General features: G+C 37.9%; 1 protein-coding gene across 2 annotated transcripts in view; it reads left to right on the plus strand.

Annotated features, from left to right (window-relative positions):
• Pkia (protein kinase inhibitor, alpha) overlaps positions 1 to 21,703 on the plus strand; it is a 78,763-nt gene that overhangs the window by 21,002 nt on the left and 36,058 nt on the right. The window lies entirely within an intron of this gene.

A 21,703-nucleotide genomic window follows, 5' to 3' on the forward strand; every position in this document is an offset into this window, starting at 1 on the left:
TAATCTCTAAAACTGTACTATATGGAAAATGCTTTCCCAGTTGGGTAGAGTAAAGAAACGGTAGGACAATGGTATCCCACCACTGCCATTGTGTAGAAGCATGCATCATTGGGGGGCGGAGGGGATGACAGAAGTGGAGAAAGGAGAGGGAGAGAGAGGGAGGGGAGAAAGGAATACCTTCATGCATTTATAAAATGGAAGCAGCCATATTAAAGTGTTACTCTAATGTGAGTCTTCTCTAGTTTAGCACAGAGAAATCTTAGGTTTTCCCCATCTATGGAGAAATTTTTGGAAAAATCTTTGAGGCCCTTAGAAGACTACACATAACAAACAAAACGAGGCTTCTTTGGGTAATTGCTGTAGAATATTAATTGAGGGATGTGGTAGAAATATCATTGTCATAGAAACCACCAAAGATTTTATAGAAAAGGAAAGGCTTGGTTTTCTTTTTTTCTTTTCTTTTCTTTTCTTTTCTTTTCTTTTCTTTTCTTTTCTTTTCTTTTCTTGTCTTTTCTTTTCTTTTCTTTTTTATGTCTTTCTTTAAGGAGATGACTAAAAATATACCTTTTGAAAAGTTATAGTTCTGGCACAGTGTAAGATGATACACAAAGTTTAATAAATGTTAACTCACAATTGGTAAACCTTTCTATTGAGTAACCTCCATTATTATTTTTGTTTGTTAAATTGGATTGCCATCCTACATGAAAATTGGTTTCATGTCCAAACTTCCCACAGGGGCTCCTGTGTTCAGTCCTACCCTCTTAGCACTAAGGCCAAGAACATAGATTATTTCAGGAGCATAGATTTCCTCTGGTTTATAAAACCAGTACTTGTAACCAGCCCCAGGATGCTTCTTGTGATATAGTAAGGGTTTCTTCGATAATGGAAATCTATGTCTTTTCTGCTATAGGAAGCAGTAAACTAAAACTGCTAATTTTATGATTATGCTAAAACCTCAACTGGTTTCCTTGGAAACTTCTTGCAAGATCTGCATTGTCTTAGAAAATGAGCTTCTTTGCCAGTACATTCAAAGAGTGACACTTTGTCATCGCGTACAAATTAGTGTCCTAGACACCAGGTCCTATAGTGAAAGAGGAGAGAGTGTCACTAATTACATTTAAGGGGAAAATTCTACCTAGAATTGTTTTTAGTGTGAGGTTAACTTTTATATACATGAAAATCTCATGAATAGCAATATATCTAAAATAGTGGATTTCCTTGTGTCATATACAAACCTTCAGTGCAACACGGGAAGCAAACGAATGAAGCAGCAGAGTCCTAGGGCCTTGAAGTAGGAAGCTGCAACCTGTTACCAGGATGTTTTATGAGGTTCACAGAAATTGAAATGGCAAGGGGACCAAATATGAACAATGCAGGGTATATCTCATCACTGAAGCCATCACTTGCTTGTTGTTATAAGTAATTCTCTATCACTTGTCTTCCAAGCCAAACAAAATCCCCCATGTATTTTATGGGTCTTTTATTTATTTTGTTTTGTTTTGTTTGCTCACTGTAACTAGTGGTAATGAGCACAGATGCTCATGTCATTAGTCAAACAGAATTTTTGACTTTCAAATTTCTCTTTAAAGTATGTGACAACAAAAGTAATCTCAGATTCTTAATTTTAAAAACTCTGTGCATATTTTTTATCATGTTTCTGTGTCCCTCTACTCCTCCCCTGCATCCTCCTCACCAGCCTGCCCACATAGCTTCATATCTCTGTTGTAGATAGTTCTGGTGCTGTTCATATTTTGATGCTAATTCCAGGAGGGACTGTGAAGTTTATCCCCACCTTAACGTGTAAAATAAAGACTAGAACCAGTGATTGAGCAGTGGAAAGGGAGGTGGAACTGAAAATTTGGGGGAAGAAAGAGGAGACACAGAGAGAAAGAGAGAACAGAGAGAGAAGGGAGGAAGATGGAAGGAGAGGAAGACAATCCAGATTCCATGTGGCTTTAAATAGTCACAGGTAGCTATGAATATCTTATAAGGGATGGATAATTACAGGACAATTTGTCTTATCTACGTGGACAATTTATATCTATATCAATTGGCTCTGAGTAAATTGTGTGATGTTTTGTGAATTGAGAATTTATTGATATATAAATCTTACTGATTAATTATAAGATTCTAGAGTTTTTTGTTTTACTGGGTTGGATTTGGGACCACTGACCACAGGGGTTGGATGACTGGGAATGTGGATGGAATCCGCAGCAGGAGAACCATGTTCAGTCACTGCATGGGGCTAGCAGACGCAGCGAGACTGCAGGAGCAGAGAGTAGCTGGGTATAGTGCGGGATGGTGCCACTCATTTACTATCTCCTGCAACATATCTCCGTCTCTTGCTCTTTTCATCTCTCTCTCAAACCCCCAAAACAAAAATAAAAACAACTTTACAACAAACCCAATAAGACCAAAAAAATAAGAATAAAAATGTCAAAGCCAACAAAAATCACAAAGCTCGCCTTTTTTTTTTTTTTTTTTTTTTGCCAATTACCCCTCGACATGGATCTGCCCTGGAGCATGGATATATTCAGTGATATTCCTTGGAAAAAATGATTTTCCCTTTATTAGAAGATAGCAATTGCAAATAGCTTTTTCTTTACTGGTGCAACCCTGTGTCCCTTTCCCCTTCTCAGTGCTGAGATGTGATCTAGCTTGACCCTGCTTGGTTCTTGCACATCCCCCCATAGTCTCTGTGAGTTCCTATCTGTACCAGTTTCCTTGTGTCTGGAAAACACTGCTTTGTTAGAGTCATCCATCACCTTTGGCTCTTTCTCCCTCTTCTTCATCATATATCCTTGAGTCTACAGGGGAGAGATTTGATAAAGACATCTTATTTAGGATTGCATGCACCAAAGACTCTCTACAGATTATCTAGCTGCGAGTCCCTATGTTAACTGCCATCCACTGAAAGAGGAAATTTCTTGGACTAGGGTTGAAAATGCTCTGATCTATAGGTAGAGCAATATGTTATTAGAAGTCTTTTTTGTTTTTGTTTTGGTTTTGGTTTTGGTTTGGTTTTGCTATGTTCTTTAGCAGAATAGTAATAGTAGGTTTTCTCTGGGCCTGTGACTTCTCTATCTCAAGTTCTTTACCACTCTATTAATGTCATATGGGTTTCACTTCATGGAGTGAGCCTTAAATCCAATCAGAAAGTGGTTGGTGGCTCTCATAACATTTGTGCCACTATTTTATGAGTGTATCATGCAGGCCTGTCACTCTTGTATTTTAGGTTTTGTAGCTGGGTGTTACCAATCATTGCCTTTATCTTCCAATAGTGTGCAAAATACCCTTCAGCACATAAAAATTAGTCAGTAGGGGTGAAAATTCACCTGAGCACCTACTTGACTTCTCCAGGTCAGCAGCATAAGTAAGTGTTATCTTAGCAATCAGGCTTTACCAGTAGATTGTGGAAGGGAGTCAGTAACCTTGGAAACAGCTTGTAGTGATTGAGGGATCAATTGGACTCCTTTGGCCAATGACTCAATAAGATGTAACCCTTTCTTAGCACTAGAGGTTTTATTTCGTGGCATAAGATGTCTAGGAGGGGCATTGCCTCCTCCATTATACGGTGGCTTTATTTAAATTTCTCTTGTATATGAATATTTTAAGAAGTTTTTACAGTAATAGCTTTACGTATGTTTTTGCAAAAGACTTTAGTGTTACCTGTTCCCTTTTTACCCTGCTCTCTTATCTCCTTCTCCACTTAATTCCCCTATTCTAGTTTCCTGAGTATCATTCCACAACACTATATTCTATTACTACTCCCTGACTTGAGAGAATCCATCCCATTTCTAGGTGCCTCACTATATACATAACTTCTGTGGTTATTTGAATAGTAGGTCACATATAGAAAGCCTAGAAGCTAGCATCCACATATACAGAAACAAACAATATTTATCTTTTGCCTTCTGGGGTTATGATTGACCTCACTTAGAATGTTTCTCAGTCATCTGTGTTATATCTCTTAAGAGTATTCTGCTTAGTTGTATATCTCATTTTTAATTGGATTGTTAATTTTCTGAATGTTTATTTTTTATTTCTCATATAATCTAGGCGCTATTCCTATTTCTGTTGTAACTATAGTTGGTAAAGAGATTTTTTTTTTCGTTATTAAGGCTGTTGCTTTGTCCTTGGCCATGTAGAAGCTCCTCAGCTTCATGATGTTCCAGTTCCTATTTGTTGGTCTCAAGGATTATGCTATCAATGTCTTGTCCAGAAAGTCCTTTCTGTGCTAATGAGTTTAGTATTTAAAAGGAAAATTCACAGAATATGATAATGGAATGCAGTCATTCATCTATTCAAAATATACACTTGAATACTGATTCATGTTTTAATAGGACAGTTCTAATTAGTTTTTTTAAAGTTAGAGATGCTGCCTAGTGTGGCTTAAAACTCGTCATCACTTACAGTTAAGCTTTGACTCAGAAAAGAAAGTAAAAGCTGGCCAACAAAAAAATTGTTAAGATTTGGCAACAAAAAAAAAACCCTTAAATATGAGAAGGTTTTGTCCGCTGAAAATGTGATTTCCCTATAATAAAGATATATTGTATCTGAATATAGTACAACTGAAAAATATGCTAATGTACCAAAATGGCCCTGTATAATCTCTGGTCTTAAGTCCCGTGGAAGCTTGTTGCTAATTTAAGGCTTTCTAAATTTAAAGTCATAATTTAAGTAATTAATAACCTTGAAATTTAATTAGGAAAGTGACTGATGGGCATTTCTTAGGATGATGTTTATTCTAATTTCTTTCACTTAACTTTTGTTTCGTCATTCTTTTGAAAATCAGCCAGTCTGTACAAATTCTCCAGCCGCAAACAATAAGAATCCCCTTGCTGGCAGATTTCCTTGTTAACGTGAATGCAATTAAAATTTGAAGAATTGAGGTATAGCTTTTAATATCTTTCACTTACATAATGTCTACATTCCTTCCAGTTTATTTAAGCTCAGAATGTTCTTTGATCAACATTTAAATAAGAAGTACATTTTTAAGTCCTTTTATTTCATAAAATTATTTTAAGAATGAAAGTAAACCCATAAGTATCTTTAGAATTATGTTACAAGACATTATTAGGAAATAAATGATATTTTAAAAAATACTATAGCACTTTGTATTATATGTACAAACATGTATTAAGTTAGAGTGATTAAACTCCAGGGGTAAAATATGTAATATATTCTGTTTAAAGGTTATAACTTACTACCAGAAATATGAAAATATTGCTAACATTCATGTGGCTTCAGATGATCCAAACTGCCCATAATGCTTGAGTAGCAAGCATTTTATACAAAGCAACATCCACAGCCATGCACCAAAAATTTTCAACTGTTCTTTCCTCAAATCCTCCCTGGCATTTATTGCTATTTTCTTGATGACACTTATTTTGACTGGAATGAAATAAACTCAAAATTGTGGGTTGATTTGCTAAATCCCTAACTTCTGCTTTTAGTTCCTTCTAGAGAATTTTGAAGCAATGGTTTTCATTTGGAATGTAGAGGTAGCTGTTCTTTTATATTTCCATAACTCTAAAGGATTATGTGTTTCTTTGTTTGTGACATGACACATTGGATATGAATTGGAAAACCTTTTCATGAAGAGAAATATCCAGTAACACTTGTGCACAAAAGCAAAACATTTGGGCATAACTTTTATAATCACTAAGAAGAGGAACATTGTTTAAAGGTTCTGAGTTTTCATTAGCTTGGCTTCATAGGACGTTTTCCCTAGGCAGTCTTTCCTGGCGATGGCTTAATTTTAGAAACTGACTTACTAATTGCTATCATTTTATAATCTACCATGAAAGTGAACTATTAGGCAAAAACCTTTTTTTTTTCTTGAGTAAATCTGGCAGTACACCATCTAGGGCAAAAATAAAAGAAAACAAACAAACAAACAAACAAACAAACAAAAACAGATGATCTAATGGAGACAATTTCCATAGGGGAGACTAGTTGGACTCAACTTTCCACTCAACTGCTGAGTGAAAAGATTTTGTCAGGTGACCTGGTGGAGACATGCTGGAAGATACCAGTGGGCCAGAGAGAGGCTCTGTTATGTAGTCACCTCATCTTTCTTAATTTCCTCAATCTAAATTAGGCTTTTCTGTCCCATAGAGATTGGGAAATAGGGTACCGGGTCAATATTTTATAAGTTCTTTAATATGGGTGCTCCTGGCTGGTATCTTTTTAAAATACTTGCAATCAACTCACTTAAAGGATACTTAGGACCAGCAAAAGAAATCACAATTCAAAGTTTTTCTAAATTAAGTGCTACAGAAAGTGGGAAATTAGGACCCACATTCTGGGGTGGGGAGGTAGATATTTGACTAATTAATCTGAATGAGAAAGAAACTTTAAGTCTCTTTTTGTCAGTCAAATCTGGACTGCAAATGCATGCCTGATTATTAACTATGGAGAGATACTAGAGAAGACCAAATGTCTCACCCACCCACCCCAGAGCCATATTTTGATTTAGATATTTCAATCATTGCTTCCTGTGGTGCACAGGATGAGCCTCCTGTGCTGGATAGTTTAAGTCAACTTGACACCAATTCAACTCATCTAAGAGGAGGGAGCCTCATTTAATAAAATGCCTCTGTAAGACTGAGCTGTAGGACATTTTATTACTGAGAGATTGAAAGTGGAGGGGCCCAGCTCATCTTGCATGGTGTCATCCCTGGGCTGGTGGTCTTAGGTTCTATAAGGAAGCAGGGTGGGTAAGCTATGGGAATCATGCCAGTAAGCAGCACTTCTCCAAGCCCTCTTCCTCAGCTCCTACCTCTAGGTGCCCTATTTGAGTTCTTGTCTTCCTTCTTTGTACTGTCTTGCTTCAATGATTGACTGCAATGTGGAAGTGTAAGTCAAATAAATCCTTTCCTCTCCAACTTGACTTTTGTTCATTACGTTTTATCAGAGCAGTAAAAGTCCTAACTAAGAGAACCAGGTTATCTTACCATGTGAAACACATATTTTTAAATATTTTCTTATCAAGATAAGTCTTACTATAAACTTCAAGCTTTCCTGGAAATCAGCTCCATGTGTCTCAGCCTGCCTATTGCCAGCATAACTGATGTGAGCCAACCACACCCAGATGATTCCTTTTCTTGACCTTGAACCACAGACTTCATGAGCGTAACGATCCAGTTCAAATTTGTAACCTCAGGATTGATAGTAATGACTCTTACCCTTAGCAAGTCAACCAGTGCTGAAATAAAGAGGACTTTAGAAAGACAGAGAACATGGACGACATGGCTATTAATATAGGAATGGCAATATGGAATCTAGGAAATAAAACTGTTAGTTTAAGCAATATGATCAGAGGCTGTATTTTCGTGGAAGATAAATGTTCCCAGCAAATCCTAGAAATATAAAGGTAGATCAACGTCAGAAATAAAAGGTTCATTTTTTAATTTATGCTGTCTGAACAAACCCATGTTAGAATATACAATTTAATCCTTCGCTGGTGAGGAAAATACTGAAATTTCTTTCTTAATGAGTAAACTGATATTTGGAGTAGTCTCAGGGGAAAACACTGTCACTTTTATGAGATCGATGAATAAAGCCACTTGATATGCCTATCTTAAACCTAAATTGCAATTAATTTTGTAGAAAATAGGGGAAAAATCAATCATAAACTTTTACCTTCTGTTACTATGTACCTGGATTCCTTGGAGACAACTTCTAACTTTATATTCTAAGTGATGCCCTAGAGAAATGACCATCCTCAAACTATAAGTAGAACCAGGATGTTATTACACATAACTTTAAAGGATGGGAATAAAGAGTTGTTCCAAAGTTTTGAAAGTGAGGCCAAGGTGAGAATCTGTCAGGCTAGACTTAGAGCTCCTGGTGTGGGGGAGGTGACTTTGAGAATTGCAGAAAGGCTTCCAGCTTCCCTGGGAGTGGAGGCTGTGTTTTAATTTAACTTTTTGGCTAAGGAGGATTTTTAGCCATAATCAAGGTTAGAGTCATACTTACTAGAAGATTCAGGATCTGTGTCTAGTTGACGAACTAATCTCTCAGGCAGCCATCAAGCTCCATCTTCTTTTTATGAAAAAACACAGACCGAGCCCCTTTCCCAGATTAGGACCAGGTCTGGACCCTTCCATTCATTAGTTAATGGGTCCCACCACTTTACCATGGCATAAGAACTAGAAGTAACTGGGTGCCAGTGGCGATCCACTACAGACTGACCTTTAATATCAGTTTGCAAAAAAATTAGAACAAATAAATCAAAAACAAGATGTGCCTTTGGTGACTTTGGGGGATATAACTGCCCCTGTTTTTTGTTTTTTGGTTTTTTTTTTTAAGCCAATTTTTAAAAGTGCGGTGAGCACATTCAACTATTCCTTGTCCCATGGGGTTATAAGGAATTCCAGCTTTATGTTTGACGCCAAATTCTTTACAAAATGAAGTAAAATTTTTGTTAGAATAGGATGGCCCATTATCTGTCTTAATAAGTTTAGGCAATCCCATGGCATTAAAGGCTTGTAGGCAATGATCAATTACATTTTTGGAGGCTTCTCCAGTATGTAGAGAAGCAAAAAAGAAATCCTGAACAAGTATCAATACAAACATGTATATATTTTAATTTTCCAAATTCTGTATAATGAGTTACATCCATTTGCCAAATATGATTAGGCATAAGACCTTGTGGATTAACTCCTAAATGTGGCACTGGAGATAACGTAATACATTTAGGACATTGTTTTACAATCATTCTTGCCTGCTCCTTAGTGATCTTAAGTCAGAGCCTTAAGGTATGGCTAGAGAGATGAAATTTTTCATGGTCACGTTTGGCCAAAGCAACAGGATCTGAAATTAAGGCTTCTCCTATTAGAGCTTTGTGGATGCAATCATTGCCTTCAGCTATAGGTCCAGGAAGACCAGAATGAGATCGTATGTGACCAATATAGAACTGGTGTTTTCGGGCAAGAATGGTGTTTTGCAATTGTGAAAACAGGGATCCTGCTGGTGTATTAAAGTAAAACGTACCACAGGTCTCCAATAAGGGTACCGATTGTGCAACATATAAACTATCGGTAAAAATATTAAAAGCCTCATGCACAGATTCAAAGACATTCAGTACTGCTGTTAATTCTGCAAATTGAGCTGAGAGGCCAGGAGTCTCTATGATTACCAATAAGATATCCAGCTTGCCCTTTAGAGGAGCCATCAGTAAAAATCAATAGAGCATCATATAAAGGCTGTAAGGAAGTCATTTTAGGAAATGTCACCTCATGAACATTTAAAAATTTTAATCAGCGTATCTTGAGGATAATGATTGTCTATAGTTCCTATAAATCCTATTTGAGCAAGCAACCAATCCGTACTGTGCTGCTGCAGCCAAGTGTCTTGACTTATGCTGTAAGGCTGAACAATAATATCTGGCTCTTTGCCGAAATAAATTAGTGCCTTCTTCCTTCCAATGATAATCATCTGGGCTACTGTTTCATAATATGGCAAGATATTATGTTTAGGAGAAATCCTCAAATGTATCCACACTAGAGGAGACTTTTGCCATAACAATCCTGTATGTGAAAGCAAAGAGTAATCATATAAGTGACAAATTGTTTTTCCATAGCTTTTTCCACTTGTTCTAAGGCCAGAAATCCTTCTGAGGTTAGAGATCTAGGGGAGGTAGGATCAGAACTCCCTTTTAGAATATCAAATAAAGGTTTTAACTCCCCTGTAGTGAGCTTTAAATAGGGGCAAAGCCAATTAATATCACCTAACAATTTTTGAAAATTAAAGTCCTTAAGTTGTCTCTGCTAATAACTATCTTCTGGAGAAAAATAACTTGATCAGTAAGTCTAAAACCCAAATAATTATAAGGATCCTGAGTTTGTATCTTTTCAGAAGCTATCTGTAATCCTTTCTCAGCTAAAGCTTTTGATAAATCTCTATAACAGAAAAGCAAATCTTGGGGGTCTTTTCCAGGCAACCCAGGACAATTTCCTATCTGTCCAAAAACAGTCCTTTTAAAGGAACAGTATTTTTTCTTATGAGTAGCATAAGCAATTGCAAGCTTGAGAATTAATAGCATTTGAGGGATGAACAATTTTAAGCAATTGTAAGCTCAGCTATATATATTAATAAAGATACAAATTAAGCTTGATTATTCAACATTTTAAAACACCATCTACAGCACACAATTTAATTATCTGTGTTGAAGCAGGGGGAAGCTCAAAAGGATAAGCGTGTGATCCAATTCACATATACTTTTCTCCCATAAGAGGGCTGTTTTTAAACACAGTAAATAGGATGCATGCATGCATGAATTTATAGAAGATACAAAAGCATGCATAAAAGCAATTTTTAACTTATTTTTGGGATAATGATTGTCAATTTAATTTAAACTGATGATGTGCAATAGATCAAATATTAGTATTCTGTAATAACCAAATTAATTGCTGTTTGGAACAAGGAACAGACACTTAGTCAGGTTTTTAAGACACAATTTTTGTTATAGTTTTTCTAAAATATATGAATTTATCTTACAATCTTTGTTAGCACCACAGCGGCCTTAATAGGATGCTGAAACTTTACTTTGAGGTGCAGAAGGATGATTTTACAACAATGTTTTCTCTTGCCAAGTATTGTTGTGGGCACATTTAATAACCAATAACTAAAACAGGCAGCTAATATTTAATTACCATTGATTATAATTATAACAACTATAAAAGCTTTCTTTAATTTCTGCAAAGCCTTTTGTTTTTTGCCAGTTAATTTGTGTCTCACTTAATAGCACCTGACAAAGGCTTAAGTTCTCCTGTGGTGAGTTTAAGGTGAGGTCTTAGCCAATTAACATCTCCTGGAAGCTTTTGAAAATAAAATTTTGAAGCAAATCAATTTTTCTTTCTTAGATTTCCAGGACCGCGATTTTCTAGTATAGCTAAAAACCTAAGTATTAAAAGATATTGCCTCTGAATCTTAAGGAATCTTCCCTGAAGGCAGGGAGAGGTGAGGTCCCAGGAACTTCCCTAGTCACCAAAAAAGAAATGCCACACAAACCTCATTGAGGCTGCTCCGAACTGAGCTCCGCATCTACCCAAAGGCAAACATTTCTCAATCTGAGCACTCTGCCAGAGTCCTGGCCCAAAGATTATCCCTATTTTGAAGTATCTTTAAAGACCTGTTTTCCTGGGTTCGCTCCTGCCACGTGTTGTTTAGAATGACTCTAACTCTGAGTTACCAATTTTAAGCTAACTTTCTATTACAAGCAAAAGTCTGCCTGCTCCTTTAAGAGCTGCATTTGCAATCAGCTCCCAGTAGGGCTTTTCCTATTACACTAGCACTTTTCTAATTTTTCACATAGCTCTAAACACATACACAAAACACACAAAACAGAAACCAACAGATCCAGACACATGCAACCCTTTCTCGTCTTCCACGAGCAAGCAAAATAATTAGAAGGGTAAGCTTCCATTTCATAAACAAAACTTGGTCCAATCTCTGGAGACTGCCAGACATCTCTGGCTCTCCTTACTCCCCAGGGCATCCCCTGGTGAGGTAGCAGTCTTCCTAGCACCTCTGCTGACCACAGTCCTCTGGTCCTTACAGCCCGAAGGGACAGCGGCAAACACCAAGCACACGTTTCAGAAAACCTCATCGTCTATAAACAACAGAGAAACCAAACTCAGGTGGATTTAAACTCAGACTGTGCCATGTTTCAGAGACATGGGACGAAACACAGTCAACAAACCAACACAACAAGCACATGTTCGTTTCAGGAAACATAAGACAGACACTCAGAACAAAGACACCGGCCTGCACGCAAACAAGAGGGGATTCCCCGATTTTCTCTCTGTCCCTGGGATAGTTTCCAAATCTTCGTTCCTCCTGCTTGATGCAGTTTCCAACTGCGGCCATCCGCCTAATTATAAAATCCCTTTTATTAAACCCTTTTATTTCTCTCGCCTAAAAAAAGCAGCTTCTGGAAGCTGTGGCCAACTGCCTGCCTGTTGAGTTCCTAGTTCCCGATAACTCACTGCTGAACCTAAGTGAATCCAGCGCGCAGGTTTGCTATTCCATCTTAGCCCCTACCACACCTCCAGTATGAATTTTCTTTAATTCTTTTCTTCTTCCATGGAGCTCCAAACCAGCAGTGTTCCTTCCAAATGTCCTCTGCCATTCCCAGGTTCTGCGTTGGTTCATCAAATTGTTGTGAGCCGGCCAGCGGCTCTCACGTCTGGGTTCGATCCTGGGAGACAACCTGGAGCTGAAAGAAAAGAGGGAGCCTAGGCTGGTTGAGAAATAATGGAACCAAGACAACTAGTCTGCTCAAGGTTCAAATGTTTAATAGCGGATACGCTTTGTAAAAGGTGGGGGGTGGGGGGGAGTCCATTCCTGCCAATTCATCCTTGGAGCCTGGAACCAGCTGCAGGTGATGACGTGCAGGATAGGGCTTGTAGTCTCCAGAATAGCTCCGGGGCCTCTCAGCAGGTAGCAGTATCTTGAAGAGGAACAGCGACAGTGGCTCAACAAATGAGTGATCTAGGGAGGAAGGGTCCACCCTAGATAATCTCCTTAGTGGCCGCAAGGTCAAGTTCTGGCTCAGCCTGCTTCAGGCTTGTTGAAGGCTACAGAAAATGAAGCCACAACATATCCAAACTTATGCGAAACGATGAAAGCAGTCCTAAGAGGAAAACTCATAGCTCTGAGTGCCTCCAAAAAGTATCTGGAGGTAGCATACACAAGCAGCTTGACAGCACACCTAAAAGCTCTAGAACAAAAGGAAGAAAATTCACCTAAGAGGAGTAGAAATAATCAAACTCAGGGCTGGAATCAACCAAATAGAAACAAAAAGAATTATACAAAGAATCAAGCAAACCAGGAGCTGCATCTTTGAGAAAATCAACTAGACTAATTAGAGAGCACAGGGACAGTTTCCTAACTAACAAAATCAGAAACAAAAAGGGAAACATAACAACAGAATCTGAGGAAATCCAAAATGCCATCAGATTCCACTACAAAGGGTTATACTCAACAAAACTGGAAAACCTGGATGAAATGGACACATTCCTAAACAGATATGAGGCACCAAAATTAAATCATGATCAGATTAATGCTCTAACAGTCCCATATACTCTAAAGAAATAGAAACAATCATTAATAGCCTCATAAGCAAAAAGAACCCAGGACCTGATGGATTTAGTGCAGAGTTCTATCAGACCTTCAAAAAAGGTCCTAATTCCAATACTTCTCAAATTATTCCACAAAATAGAAACAGAATGTACTCTATCCAATTCATTCTATGAAGCCACAGTTACTCTGATAACTGAACCACAGAAAGACCCTACAAATAAACAGACCTTCAGACCAATTTTCCTTATGAATATCAATGCAAACACACTCAATAAAATTCTCACAAATTGAATCCAAGAACACATCAAAACATCCATCATGATCAAGTAGGCTTCATCTCAGTAATGTAGGGATGGTTCAATATAGGTAAATCCATCAAGTAATCAACTATATAAACAAACTAACTCACAGACAAAAACCATGTGATCGACTCATTAGATACTGTGAAACCATTTGATAAAATACAACACCCACTCATGATAAAAGTCTCAGAAAGATCAGGAACTCAAGGCCCATACATAAACATAATAAAGGCAATATACAGCAAACCAGTAGCCAACATCAAACTAAATGGAGAGAAACTTGAAGCAGTCCCGCTAAAATCAGGGACTAGATAAGGCTGCCACTCTCTCCCTACCTATTCAATATACTTGAAGTCCTAGCCAGAGCAATTAGACAACATAAGGAGATCAAGGAAATAAAAATTGGAAAGCAAGAAGTCAAAATATCACTATTTGCAGACGATATGATAGTATATATAAGTGACCCTAAAAATTCCATCAGGGACCTCCTAAACCTGATAAACAGCTTCAGTGCAGTAGCTGGATACAAAATAAACTCAGACATAGCTCTACTGGAAAATCCTGCAATACCACTCCTAGGCATATACCCAGAAGATGCTCCAACTTGTAATAAGGACACATGCTCCACTATGTTCATAGCAGCCTTATTTATAGTAGCCAGAAATTGCAAAGAACCCAGATGTCCTTCAACAGAGAAATGGATACAGAAAATAAGGTACATTTACACAATAGAGTGCTACTCAACCAGTAAAAACAATGAAATCATGAAATACTTAGACAAATGGATGGATCTGGAGAATATCATCTTGAGTGAGGTAACCCAGTCACAAAATAGCACACATGATATGCACTCACTGATAAGTGGATGTTATTAGCCCAGAAGCTCAGAATACCCAAGATACAATTTACAAAACTCAAGAAGTAGGAAGACCTAAGTGTGGACACATTGATCCTTCTTAGAAGGGGGAACAAAATACCCGTGGAAAGAGTTACAGAGACAAACTTTGGAGCAGATACTGAAGGCTTGACTGTCCAGAAACTGACCCACCCGGGGATTCATTCCATAAACAACCACCAAACCCAGACACTATTATAGATGCCAACAAGAGCTTGCTGACAGGAGACTGATATAGCTGTCTCCTGAGAGGCTCTGCCAGTGCCTGACTAACACAGAAGTGGATGCTCACAGTCATCCATTAGATGGAGCATAGAGTCCCCAATGAAGGATCTAGAGAAAGTGCCCAAGGAGCTGAAGGAGTTTGCAGCCCCCTAGGAGGAACAACAATATGAACTAACTAGTACCCCCAGAGCTCCCTGGGACTAAACCACCAATCAAAGAGAAAACACGGAGATACTCATGGTTCTATCTACATACATAGCTGAGTATGGTCTAGTTGGTCATCAATGGGAGGAAAGGCCCTTGGTCCTGTGAAGGTTCTATGCCCCCGTATAGGGGAATGCCTGGGCCAGAAAGCAGGAATGGGTGAATTGGGGAGCAGGAGGAGGGGGAAGATGCTAGGGGGTTTTTCGTTGGTCAACTAAGAGAGTCATTAACATTTGAAATATAAGTATAGAAAATATATAATTAAAAAGAAATAAATAAATAAAAACACCCTGAGGGGGAAGAAAAAAAGACAAGAAAGTCAGCTATTGTCCATGCTTCTTTACAGTGATGTCAAGTAATTGATTTTGTTTTCAGTTCACTTCTCCCCTACCTAAGCACCAGCCAAAGTCAACTCCCAAGTAGGGTTACTGTAGTGAGGTCCACTGCTTAGCAAATCTCCCCTTTATCATCCAGAAGGACACTAAAAATTTTTAAGTTGAATGTGACCATTTAAACTGGACACCACATGCAGTCATAGAGTCCAACAAGAAGCTTAGCATCATTTCTGCTTCACCTCAAAAGCGAGATGTTCCAAGTTATATCTCTATGCTGTGAGATCTGTGTGAAACTTAAACTTTATCTACAGGAAGACTTCAAATATAAAAAAATGCCCTGAGAAGGCATAGCTTCACATCCCCATTCTCTATCAGGAATCCTATTAAGAATCTTAACTTTTGCTCCATTTGAACAAAAGTCAAGTTTATGTATGGCACCACTACATTCAAAGAGGTGCTTACAAGGACAAAGGGTGAGCTGAATGTCTCATCCATGAAGACAGTTAATGTGACTCCTTGACCAAATATTTTAGGTTGATTTCAATGGGACTCAATAGAAATCTGTATATTCTTTCTTACTCAATGCTCACTCACTATAATGTAACACCTTGCTAAAATTATGAGGAGATAAAGCTGAATATGGGGCTGTGCAATACTCAAAACTTATTGAAAATATACTTCATCATACCCCAAACCAGGACATCCCATATACCTGAACAGTATAGAGATGGCCAAGTAATTCAGATTCTAAACAATGAAACTGATAAATGTTTAACATAGGTATGTATTTATTAAAATACATGAAAAAAGAAAATTTAAGCAAAAATTGAAGTTATCAAAAATAAAGCCCAACAGACATGATTAAAAATAAAATTATAATAACAAAAATTAAAATACTCATTGAACATCAAGAGTAAAGTTGTTATGATGTTATCAATTTGTCATATTTGACAACAAAAGAATAGAATTTACCACAACTGAAAACTAAAGAACCCATGGAACAATATAAACGTGCTAAAATTTGTATCACTACACTTGTGAAAAAGAAGCAAATGAGACACAAAAAGCTTTAAGAAGTAGTAGAGTGCATGTTCAAATTGCCAGAATAATTAGTAGAGACCCAAGTACTAATGTGAGTCCCAAGTGGTACATCGCATGATAGTTATTCTGATGAGCAGAATTCTAGAGGGAAAATACCACAGACTTAGAAAGAACACAGAAGTTACACATTTTATCAATTCAATTGACAACAGATCTCAAACCAGAAACTACATGAGCCATAAGTGTTGGCATAATGTGTTTGAACTGTTTAAAAGAAGAAAATGGCTAGGTATTCAGCTTAGTCATCAAGAGTCAGCAAGAACCACATAAAATCAGGTGTAGTACTTCATATTTGTAACCCAGCACTTGGGAGGTAGAAGGAAATATAGTCACCCCTGGCTACCTGAAAAAAAGTTTGAGACCAGCCTGGAATAAAAGAGCCCCTGCCCCAAAAGAAAGTGAAGAAAGAGAAGAAGGAAGGAAGGAAGGAAGGAGAGAGAGAGAGAGAGAGAGAGAGAGAGAGAGAGAGAGAGAGAGAGAGAGAAGGAAAGAAAGAGAAAGAAGGAAAGGAAGAAGGAAGGAAGGCAGGCAGATAGGCAGAAAGGAAGAGGGGAGGGAGTAAAGGAAGAAAGGAGAAAGAGAGGAGAAACAAAGAAGGAGAGGAAGAGGAGGGAGGTGGAAGGAATGGAAGAAATTGTCACTTATCGTTTTGTTTTCTAATTTGACCTCATTTGACTTTTATTAATATGCCATTGGGCTACAAAATTAATTTTCAAAGTAGCAATAACCTTTCTAAATTGTTCACAAGTCTTTAGTGAACAGTGATCATAATACATAAACCAAATTTTATCTAGTATAGCTTAATGGTTCCAGTTAAAAACCAGCCAATGCATGATCATATTCTTGAGAACTAAGTGTCAGTACCTTTACCACATGGGTACACACCATTCCTTACCCAGTGTTGTCTTTTCCTTGTCCTCTTCTTTTATACCATTCTGAACACTAGTTATACCTCTTATGCCTAACCTTCTTTTCTGTCCTGTACCAAGTCTGTTTATTTATTCTGCTATCATATATTTATCTTCTCTTGGCTTCGGAAACTCATTCTTCCTTCCTACTTCACATACTATGCAAGACTGCATGTATAAGAGAAGCTGTTAGCATTCCTTATATTTTACAGATTCATAGCAATTTCATGAATTAAAATCTACCTTTGACTGTTTAGTACATTCCACGATAATCTGTTCTGCAACTGTTGATTTAAATTGTGTCTTCAATACATAAAATTAAAATACTTACTATAATAAAGCTAAGTAGCTAAGTTATGGGTACATGTGGCAGGGAGTTAGCTCTTGTATATTAAATATGAGGAATTAATGGTCCACTAAAATATTGTTTCCCATCTCTTCACAATGAATCTATCAAAGATCCTTATGACTTTATAAAATATTAAGATGTTGAGATTTTATACTTGATTGACTAGAGAGATTTTTAAATAATACATCAATATTTGAATATGTCTCAAAGGGTGTAAGATTATCCATCTGGCTTGAGGGCAGTTACAAAACATTTTGATGCCACAGCTTGTAGCATGTGACCTTTCAATACATACTCATTGTATCATATTGTTATTCATAATTGAAGGGAGGTCAGAAATCTTGGCAATTAATGTTTCTAATGTGGGTTCAAACCAATTACAGAGGTGATTTGAGATATATTCCTATAAGCTTTCTTCCCCACGTATTGGAATAACAGTGAGTCATATTCCAAAGACTCTCAGAAGTCCTCTGAAGGACTAACAGCTACCTACAGGAGTAACTCATTCAGATCCATGACTCTCTTTGCTTTCTTCCAGACCCTTTCTCCAATTTCTTCAATTTTTTTTTTCAATTTACTCTTTAGTGAGATGACCTACTCCATAAAGAGTATTCACATCTGATGTCTTATCTCAGATTCAGCTCCTGGGAATTCAAACTAAGAAATCTCAAACTCCTTTTGACTTAATATTTTTGTGCCTCTTACAGAGCAATAAATGGCATTATTGCAAAGAGATGCTGTAAGATATGTCAGTCTTTGTAGATTATACGAACCTCAAATCAAAACCAACATGAATTTACAAACAAACATTTTTTATGTGTCAGAGAATGACCTATGGGTAGAACAAAGTAGAAATAATGTCACTTGTTTTCTGCTCATGGAGATTTGACATTTGTGGGCAGGTGGTACCTAACAGGTGTGACTATAATTTAAGAAGCTTACTCCATTAGTCACCAGGAAATTGCTATTATTAGTTTTCAGTCTTGAGCTCAAGACCGTGTTTTATTTGTTTGAGCTTACTGTAATATCCATCAGCCTTGGTTACTAATAGTTAATGGACTTATTCTGTCTTCACCACCTTATTTAGAAATCTACACACGTGCAGCTTTATGTGTGACAAAGTTTGAAAGGGCATTAAGGGTGTCAGTGAAATGGCCTGCAGATAGGTTCTTATGCGTATTTTATAATTAAATTTCACAAAACTAACTTCTGAAATTACAAATGAAGAATGCTACATGGGAATTCAGTGTAGAAGCAAAGTAAGTAAAATAAATTTTAAAGCTTGAATCCTTTCTGCTCATTTTGTTTCCTAAATCACAAGCAAGCAACACTGGGCCTTCTAGAAACACTTTGCATGGCTTGACTTTTCAAAAGGTAATCTGTGGCTTTATTGTATTTATTTCAAACTTATAAAAAGTAATCTTTTTAGCCAGGTGTGGTGGTGCATGTCTTTAATTCCAGCACTTGGGAGGCAGAGGCAGGCGGATTTCTGAGTTCGAGGCCAGCCTGTTCTACAGAGTGAGTTCCAGGACAGCCAGGGCTACACTGAGAAACCCTGTCTCAAAAAACAAACAAACAAACAAACAAACAAAAAACAACAACAAAAAAGTAGTCTTTTTTAAAATTAGAAGATATTGAAGATAAAAAAAATAAAATCTATAGGTACAGATAATATTTCACTAACACCTTCTTTTCAGCTTCCTGCATATCCAGGCCTGATGTCCCCAAGAGGAAATTTCTGGTAGAAATCTGAAGAATATTTCTAAGAAAAAAATAACTCAATGAATTGAGACCAAGACAGTTTACAATAAGGTAGGAACATGTGATCAGCTCACATGTACAGACACCTCAGTAGCGTTTATAGAAAGATGGGTATCTGAGTTATGCTAGGAGGCTTTGCTTTCAATTCCCCTGGAGATGGAACTGTTTACCAGAGAGTTCCTTGGAGAGAAGCAAATACAATAATAGCATGATTTCCCCCCAGTTTTAGCTCATTGTTACTATGTGCACTTAGGGATCTCAGGAGGCTGCAAATGCAGAATGGTAGATTAACCCGTTCCATTTTCTCTCATAAGATCAAAGTCATTTTCAAATGTTGTCTCTATGACCCTCCAGTTCCTTATCAAAATCAAGGACCCTGATAAAATCAGGTGAGGAGTAGTTCCAGCAGAGTGTACAAGGAATTGACTTGGTTCTATCTGGGGTACCTCTAGGCTGTTTTGATGCTAAGTGAGGTTGGCAGGAAGGAGGATGGAGCATGTTGAAAAGAAACTATTTTCATGTAAATGCTGATCATATGTTCCTACCTGATTAGAAACTGTCTTGGTCTCGATTCATTGAGTTATTTTTTTCATGTTTTACGTATGTCAGAATCCCACTCACAATTTACTTTGGTTTTTTATTGGTTGTTTTATCTATTTGCATTCAAATGTTGTCCAGGTTTCCCCTCTGCAACCCTCCATCCCATCCCCCCCTTTGCCTCTATGGGGGTGCTCCCCCACCTGCCCACCCATTCCTACCTTATCGCTCTACCATCCCCTCACACTGGGGTATCAAGTCTCCACAGCACCAAGGGTCTCTCCTCCCATTGATGCCAGATAAAGCAGTCCTCTCCTACATATGTAGCTGGAGCTATGGGTCTCTCTATGTGTACTTTTGGATTGGTAGTTTAGGCCCTGGGAGCTCTGGTCTGGTTAGTTGATATTGGTGCAATCCCCTTCAGCTGAGTCAGTCCTTCCCCTAACTCTTCCATTGGGGTCCCCAGGCTCAGTCCAATGGTTGGCTGTGAGTATCTGCATCTGTTTTGGTCAGGTGCTGGTAGAACTTCTCAGAGGACAGCTATACCAGGCTCCTGTCAGCAAACACATCTTGGCATCAGCAATAGGGTCAGAGTTTGGTGTCTGTGCCTGGAATGGATCCCAAGGTGGGCAGTCTTTGGATGGCCTTTCCTTCAGTTTCTGCTCCAAGTTTTTGTCCCTGAATTTCCTTTAGATAACAACAATTCTGGGTTAAAATTTTTGAGATTGGTGGGTGGCCCTATTTCTCAACTGAGGGCAATGTCTATCTACTGGAGATGTCTCTACAGGTTCTATCTGCCCTTTATTGGGTATCAACTAATGTCATCCCATTTGGTCCTGGGAACCTCTTGCTTCTGGTACTTTTTAGTGGCTACCACAGTTTCCTTAACCCCCTCTACTACATATTTCTGTTCAATTTCCTGACCCTCTGTACTTCTCCCCTGTCCCTTATCATACCTGATCCTGCCCCCCTTTCCCCCTTTCTCCTCTCTCCCTCTCAGGTCCCTCTTTCCCTCTAGCTCCTGGGATTATTTTGTTCCTCCTTCTAAGGATTGAAACATCCACACTTTGGTCTTCCTTCTTAAGGTTCATCTGGTCTGTGAGTTGTATCATGGATATTTTGAGCATTTGGGCTAATATCCACTTATCAGTGAGTACATACCATATGTGTTCTTTTATGTCTGAGTTACTTCATTCAGGATGATAGTTTACTTTTTTATTTGCAATTTGGGATGAGCATTTTGGGCACTCATATTTCCTATTTTATGAGTCATAAAAGCAAAGACATCAATATCAAGGACTATGTTTTCTCATGTGCAATTAAAGAGTCAGTGTTTAGCATCACACGTGACCTCTAGTTAGCACTTCAAAGACACATCATAAATGACAAATAGCTTCAAGAATGAATGAAACAAGATAATAAGGCAGAAAGGGTGTCTGCCCAATGTTGTGTTATGTGTTGACTTGTCCCAAGCTATTGTTCTCACCCACAGGAACGCACACGGGACACAAGGATCCTTCTGCAGCTAATCTTTATTACAAATTGATGAGGAAGACAAAGAGCCTCAGAAAAGGGGCTGCTTATATACCCCCTTGTGTGGCGTGTCCACGCCTGAATGGTTGCTTACCCACGATCTCATATACATGTCCTGGGGATGGGCTAGTGACTTGGCGCACTTTTACTCCTTGCACATGTGCACACAGCTTGATCTTTGTTTAGGTGGCATAAGGCACTGTGAAAGCCGGCATCATCTTATGATGGTAAATGTTATTGAGGCTCTCCACATTGACTTGTTTTATGTGTTGACCTATATTAAGCTTACAACCAGGTTATTGAAATGTGAGCAGAATGTCCCTACATTAGTCTTCTAGGCCACACTATTTCTAAAAACATGATTTTAAGCATTTTATAATTGTACTCTTAAAGATAATTTTAAAATGATTATCAATTAAATTCTGTCTTACATTCTTTTTGATAAGTTGAACAGCTATAGT

Source organism: Mus musculus, chromosome 3 (assembly GCF_000001635.26).
Source record: "Mus musculus strain C57BL/6J chromosome 3, GRCm38.p6 C57BL/6J".
Classification (NCBI taxonomy): domain Eukaryota; kingdom Metazoa; phylum Chordata; class Mammalia; order Rodentia; family Muridae; genus Mus; species Mus musculus.